Here is a 6,122-nt window from a genome sequence, read left to right on the forward strand (position 1 = left end):
CTTGCCCATTCTGAAAGTTCTCGTAGCGACGGATCTAATGCCATGTCATGCCACTAACTTCCGCCGCCCCCCTTAGTTACAGTGAGTTCCAAGCCACGCAGAATGATGGCGTCATGGCTCCGCATTAGTGCACGCGGATTGCGCAACGGACACGGCGCTTTCGTCTAGCTCGCTATGAATCTCGAGTGCTGCACGTGCCGCTTGAGGCTGCAGCCTGCAGAAAACAGCGTAAGCTCTTGCGAGTTTCGCGCTTGCTGTGTCCACCACGGAAACAGGAAAAAAGAAAAAAAGACCTGATTAATGCGTAAGCATTACATGACTCATGCGTATCTGAGCAGAATGTGTCCGCAGAACCAGGATAAAAAAATAAAAGAAAAGAACATGCCTGGCGATGGGTTTCCAACCAGCCACCTACCGCAGCCGAAGCGGACGCCCAAAACCACTAGGCCACGTCTACGGTTAACGGTTAACATGTGAGGATCACGAAACCACGCAACAAAAGCGAAACAGTAGCATTTAATGCTTACGCATTCGCACCACATAGGGAGACTTAAGTTCTCTTAGTGTTTTCCCTCTATTCTGGCGCCAAGGTCACCCGCGGTGCTCCGTCAATGGGAGATCGCTCACATGTGCAGACGGCAACAGTCTATGTTCGGGGGCGCGCGCTGGCGGGTGGCGTTAGTTCGCGGATTAAGTGGAATCTATAGGCCGTGAAGTGTTTCCTGGGGGCAACTTTCACGTAGTGTCCACACAGCGAACACAGCATTTTCAAATTGTCATTTTGTAGCAGACGCGCTCAATTCCTTTAACCTGCTATAGCCTGCATTTTGATTCTAGCATTCCTTTTATTTCTCTCACTTTAAACAGAACACATTATAACTACATATACATTTTTTTCACGCATGAAAAAGATGTAGCCCAAAAGTAGCCACATAGCCAAAATGAAATTTCTGACGCCAACACGGACAAAAAGTAGCCCGATTTGGCTATTAATAGCCCAATCTGGCAACCCTGCTTCAGAACTATAACTGCACCGCTAGCGCAACCTCTATGAAGAATACATTACAGTTACCATCTTTTGCTAGCCGTCGAAAGCACGCTCACCTTTGCTTAATTTATAAAATAATGTATCATAACCCCATACTGCGCCGTGATCTTATACTTCCTCCGTCATATGTTTCATCACGAGTTGGTCATGCGCATAAATCGCATTCCTTTCTTTAAAACAAAATGCGCAGCAGAGTCTTTCCTTCCACGAACAGCAAAAAACTGGAACCACCTTCCCAGAAGTACAGCCTCCATCATCGACCAGCACCGTTTTTGTTCCGCCTTAGCTACTATTGTATAATTAGAACTGAAATGCCCTGTACTCAACCACTGTATGCAAAAACTCCCCTCTTGAATGCCCTAGGGTCTTGAGGGTAAAATAAATGAAAATGAAAATGAAAATCGGATTTTGTTCCAGTACAGTCGTGAGCAGTCGTCAGAAGCTGTCGCGGAGTAACGATCCTCTTACCTTTACAAAGAGGGGCTCCAGCACTGAAATCGCAACCTTTTCCCAGCTCTTTGCACTTTGTCTTGGAATCTTCGTCGCAAGTTTTCCGGATGTTGTCTGCGATCGAGGATGGAAAGAATGTTACGAGAAAGCATAGTGTTAATATACGATGCATCTTATTTCTCCCTGCATTTATGGCCGTTATTCAAATCAAATCAAATCAAATCAAATTTATTTTCAACATTCATACAATGTCGATGGCTTCCGTGACAAAAAGCTGTGAGGACAGCTTGACTAGGTCAGGTAACCATTTTGGCAGCAGCGACTTCATATACACTACAATAATTCAAATACAAATGAAATGTGCAACAGAATACATACAGTTGTCCTACTTACTGAGTAGAATAGTTAAAATGCAAGTGAATATTGTAATGGAATACACGGACTTCATGCATCAACTTAACTACGCCACAAAAGAACAATGTGCACTACAATAAAACTATGCTACAAACGAATAAAATTAGTACCATAAAGCGTTTTACACGTGAGATCCCAATGAGAAGGCAAACACACACTCACTCTGTATGCCCAATTTCACAATTACCACTCAAAATCATGAAGCAGTCTTAGAAAATTGGCCAGAAACAAACATGCTGCGCAATGCTGTGCGCGTTAGGGCAATGGAACCAGAAAATTGTGTTTTAATCTTCTTTAATAGAAATGGTACGTTGTACGTTAATGTTTGCAGAAGATAATTAGTGCGTGGCCGCGGTACAAACCATCCCTCGGACGACCTGGTTCGATATGTGCGAGTTTGCAAAGTAAGAGTACACAGCTCCATCAGGAACTGCTGGTAAGATACACTTGAGAAGTACAGCAGGTACAGTAGACGGTAATCGTAAATCTGTTGTATACTGACCAACTTGAACTGAGTAAAGAGGTCATGAGTGTGGTGAAAGTATGAAACATTAGCAATGCAACGAACAGCTTTCTTTTCGAGCCTATGTAGTATAGTTATGTTTTTTTAGTAGTCGTGGCCCAAATTAACGTGCAGTAGTTAATGTGGGACCGAAAGACGGAGTGAAAAACTTGAAGTTTAATGTTAGTTGGAAAAATATCTCGAGATCGACGTATTAAGCCAACAGCGGAAGAGAGTTTTTTCACCAGTTGCTGTATATGCGCATCCCAAGTCATACAGTGCGATAGTACCACTCCTAAAACCTTGTGCTCTTGTACTACAGTATATCGATTGTAGAACTGCCCAAGCGGAGCCCGCCAATCAAACTTACTGGTTTGTTTTTTGAAGCAAACAGAATGGCTTTTGATTTTTTAGGATTTATTCTTAAACAGTTTTTCCTCGACCAATCAAGCAGTTTGCAGAGAGCAATTTTCAATGGCGGTATGCAGTAGGTGTGAACTATTATCTGATGTGTTGTCAACCTCATTAGCCTAGTTGAGTTCAGAGCACCAAAAAAGTGCTTGCAAAAGTGTGGTTTCGGCAAGCTTCGATATGTATTCACTTGAAAGCTGACTGGCGCTGCTTCCAAGACAAGTTACTTTCACGTATGCATACAAAGGTTCAAGGTAAACACCACATGGGAAACAACTCCATACCCGTGCATGTAGCAGCCCCGGCCGTAAAGTCGCATTCTTTTTTCAATGCCTTACAGATCATTTTCTCTTCTTCGTTGCAGCTTGTGCGATTTTTCTCTACGAGAAGAAAAAAAAAAAACAACGTAAAGACCGATCGTACAAGTCAGTCTTCTGCTTACAACAAGAGCTTTTTTGATCCATGATGCATTGTTATTATTTTCATCGCCATAACCGCGAATATTTTCCGCACTGGGTAAAAAGCCCCTCCAACTGCTTTCCAGTTATCCCCATACCATGTAACCAATTCCCTCTTTATTTCTGTAGACTTCCTAGTCTTATCCCTGCGCCTCACCTCCGGTCTACCCCGGCTTCATTTGGAATCCGTTCTCTTGATGGAAAGAACTACTGTTTTTACCTTCGACACGTATAAGTGCCGCCGGTATTCATTTTTTCGTTTTATTTATTTTGCATAAGGCTACCTTTAATGAGTTTCCTAATTTACGTTGCTTTTCACCGGCATGTAAAGGTGAGTAATAATTGCACATTTTATTGCCGGCTGTGCAGTCCTTAGTTCGGCCTTCGGCCATTTCCTCACAGCTGCAAATTTCTCCCCTCAGGCCAGTGCTTCCTTTGCTCAATTCGAATCGTTAATTTTTTTTCATGCCTATTTTAGCTCAAAGTGAAAGATTTTTTTTCCGATGAGCATGAGCGATGTGATTTATATTTTTCAGGACAACCTATCACCTTAAAGACGGAGCTGTACATGTAAATGTGCGTTGGCGGAAAAAAATATAAAAGACTCACTATAAGCGAAAGAAAGGGAGCATGCAGAAAGCAGGAAGCTCGTTTAAGGGGGTTTTGCTTTGATATGTTGCTCATGTCACTTCCTTTTTGGGTCAGGACAACAACGGTGTACTTCAGGACAGTTCCGTACCCATACACCGAGGAGCGCCATCAGTGGTGACGCATTCAGTTCCCTTCTCCTTGCACTCTTCTTTATCTTCCTCTTTACAGCTCTTGGGTTTCTCATCTGTTTAAAGAAGATAAAACCAGTCAGAACAGCATGGAGAGTCGCCAAAGAAAGGGCAGTGTCAAGAAAAAAATGAATGGATCGACGGGCTTCGTCAAGATTATCTTGAGTGCAGAAACGCTTTGAGATTTGTAGCTGATGTACGAGCAACAAAGTGGGCGGGAAAAAGGCCGCTTACCAGTGCAGAGAGGTACTCCTGCTGTAAAGTCACACTCCTTGCCCAGCTGGCCGCAATTTTCTTTCTCGCTTTTAGTGCAGTTTTCACGCTTCTTATCTGTAACACGAAAAAAAATTGGAGGGGCTCCGTCTTAAGGGCATGGTGTGGTAGCTTCATGGGTTAATTTCCTTATATTAAGGCGAAAGCCTTTAATGCCTCATACTGTCGTTAGCAGGCGCGTCGGCAGCCGTGTCGACCGACGCGTCGGCAGGAGTGTCGACAGACGCGTCGGCAGCCGTGTCGACAGACGCGTCGGCAGATTCGTCCGCCTTTCGGCGTCACTGCTTAAAAGGCTCAAGGTTCCAGCATGAATAAAGGGGCATCTAGTGAATGCATGGGCTTCATAAATAAAATAAAAGGAGTAAAGTCCAGAATAAAGAAACTAGAAAATAAAAATAAGAAAATAAACAAAAATAAAAACAAAATAAAAATAAGATGCGGAAATAAAATAAAAAACAATAAAGTTAAGAAAAGGGGCAAAAAATGAATAAAAAACAAAATATGAAAAATAAAGAAGTAAATAAAAACGAACAGTGGCCAGGAAACGCCTTGCAGCACTTTAGAGAGCTAAAGTGCCCCCTGAATTTTTGAGAATTGATGATTCTCTATTTTAAGTTCATGGATCCCTGGGAGCCCTCATACCCGTCCTGGCGCAGGGGTGCAGCGGTTTGAGCGATTCGCCACTGGCTTGCGATTGCATGTGTGGCCAGCGGTGGGCCTCGTGTGTACCAGGTTGCTCTTCCTGAGTGACCAACCATTAATTTCACTGCCACCTGCCACGGTGGGCAGTTTGCTCCCAATCAGGTGGGCAGGCTGTGATGACGTCACAAGGTCACGTGACCTAGGTGGCCCACTCGCCTCCTGAGCTGCCTCTATGATGACTTTTATTGCGAAAGCAATACTACTTTCACTTTCAGCTCCTCGCGTGGCGAGGCCGCGGTAGCTACCATTGACCTCTAGCTTGACCTCTGCTATGACGTCATACCATCTGCCGCAAAAACCAGGGCTCCAACTTGTGCCGTCGCGAGGCGAGGCCGCGCTTGGTAGCTGCTGTGGATTACATTGCATTGGATTGCATTGGATTGGATTGCATTGCATTGCATTAGATTGGATTGGATTGGATTGTACAACCGATGCATCACCACAAGTCTAACCACAAGCACCACCACCAGCTACACTAACAGCTGAATCACGGCGTAGCTACGGATATTGCTTTCGCAATTACCGGGCTTAACTAAGCTAAGCCACAGCAATTTTTTTCGCTCAGGATGAACGACGCCGGCGGCAATGCCGGATTTTCTGCGACACGAGGCCCTTAGCGCTCTAGCGTTAGCAACAAAGTCTGCAGAATGCAAGTGCCTGCATACCGCGGAAGTAACATAGACAATGCCGGCAGTAAACAGCAACAGTGACTAAGCTTACATACACAGCAGGGAAGGACCGAATGCTCTGATATAACTTTACCAGTGCACAATGGGGCTCCGGCTGTGAAATCGCACTCTTTTCCTGCAGCCTTGCAGAGTTCCTTCTCGGCTTTAGAACAGCTAGTCCGTTTGTTGTCTGTCGAAGAAGAGGCGTAGATATGATTACAACTTCCGTGCGTGCACTGTTCGCTAGATAAGAGCAGTTACTGGAAAAAAAAACGTTGACTGAAAAACTGAGAAAAAATCTCTCAGACCACAGTGTCTTCCACTTTGAGACTGATTTCCTCAGTAGTGGCACGCAGTAGTCTTACAAACACCCCGTTGAAGACCTGTAGGGTTGAGCCCTGCGTGTGTCATCTGGCG

General features: G+C 44.5%; 1 protein-coding gene across 1 annotated transcript in view; it reads right to left on the bottom strand.

Moving 5' to 3' along the window:
- Nucleotides 1–6,122, bottom strand: part of LOC149348090 (uncharacterized) — a 292,673-nt gene that overhangs the window by 157,180 nt on the left and 129,371 nt on the right. The gene's annotated exons all lie outside the window — the stretch shown is intronic.

Source organism: Amblyomma mixtum, chromosome 4, assembly GCF_055824585.1.
Source record: "Amblyomma mixtum isolate Tamu chromosome 4, ASM5582458v1, whole genome shotgun sequence".
NCBI lineage: Eukaryota > Metazoa > Arthropoda > Arachnida > Ixodida > Ixodidae > Amblyomma > Amblyomma mixtum.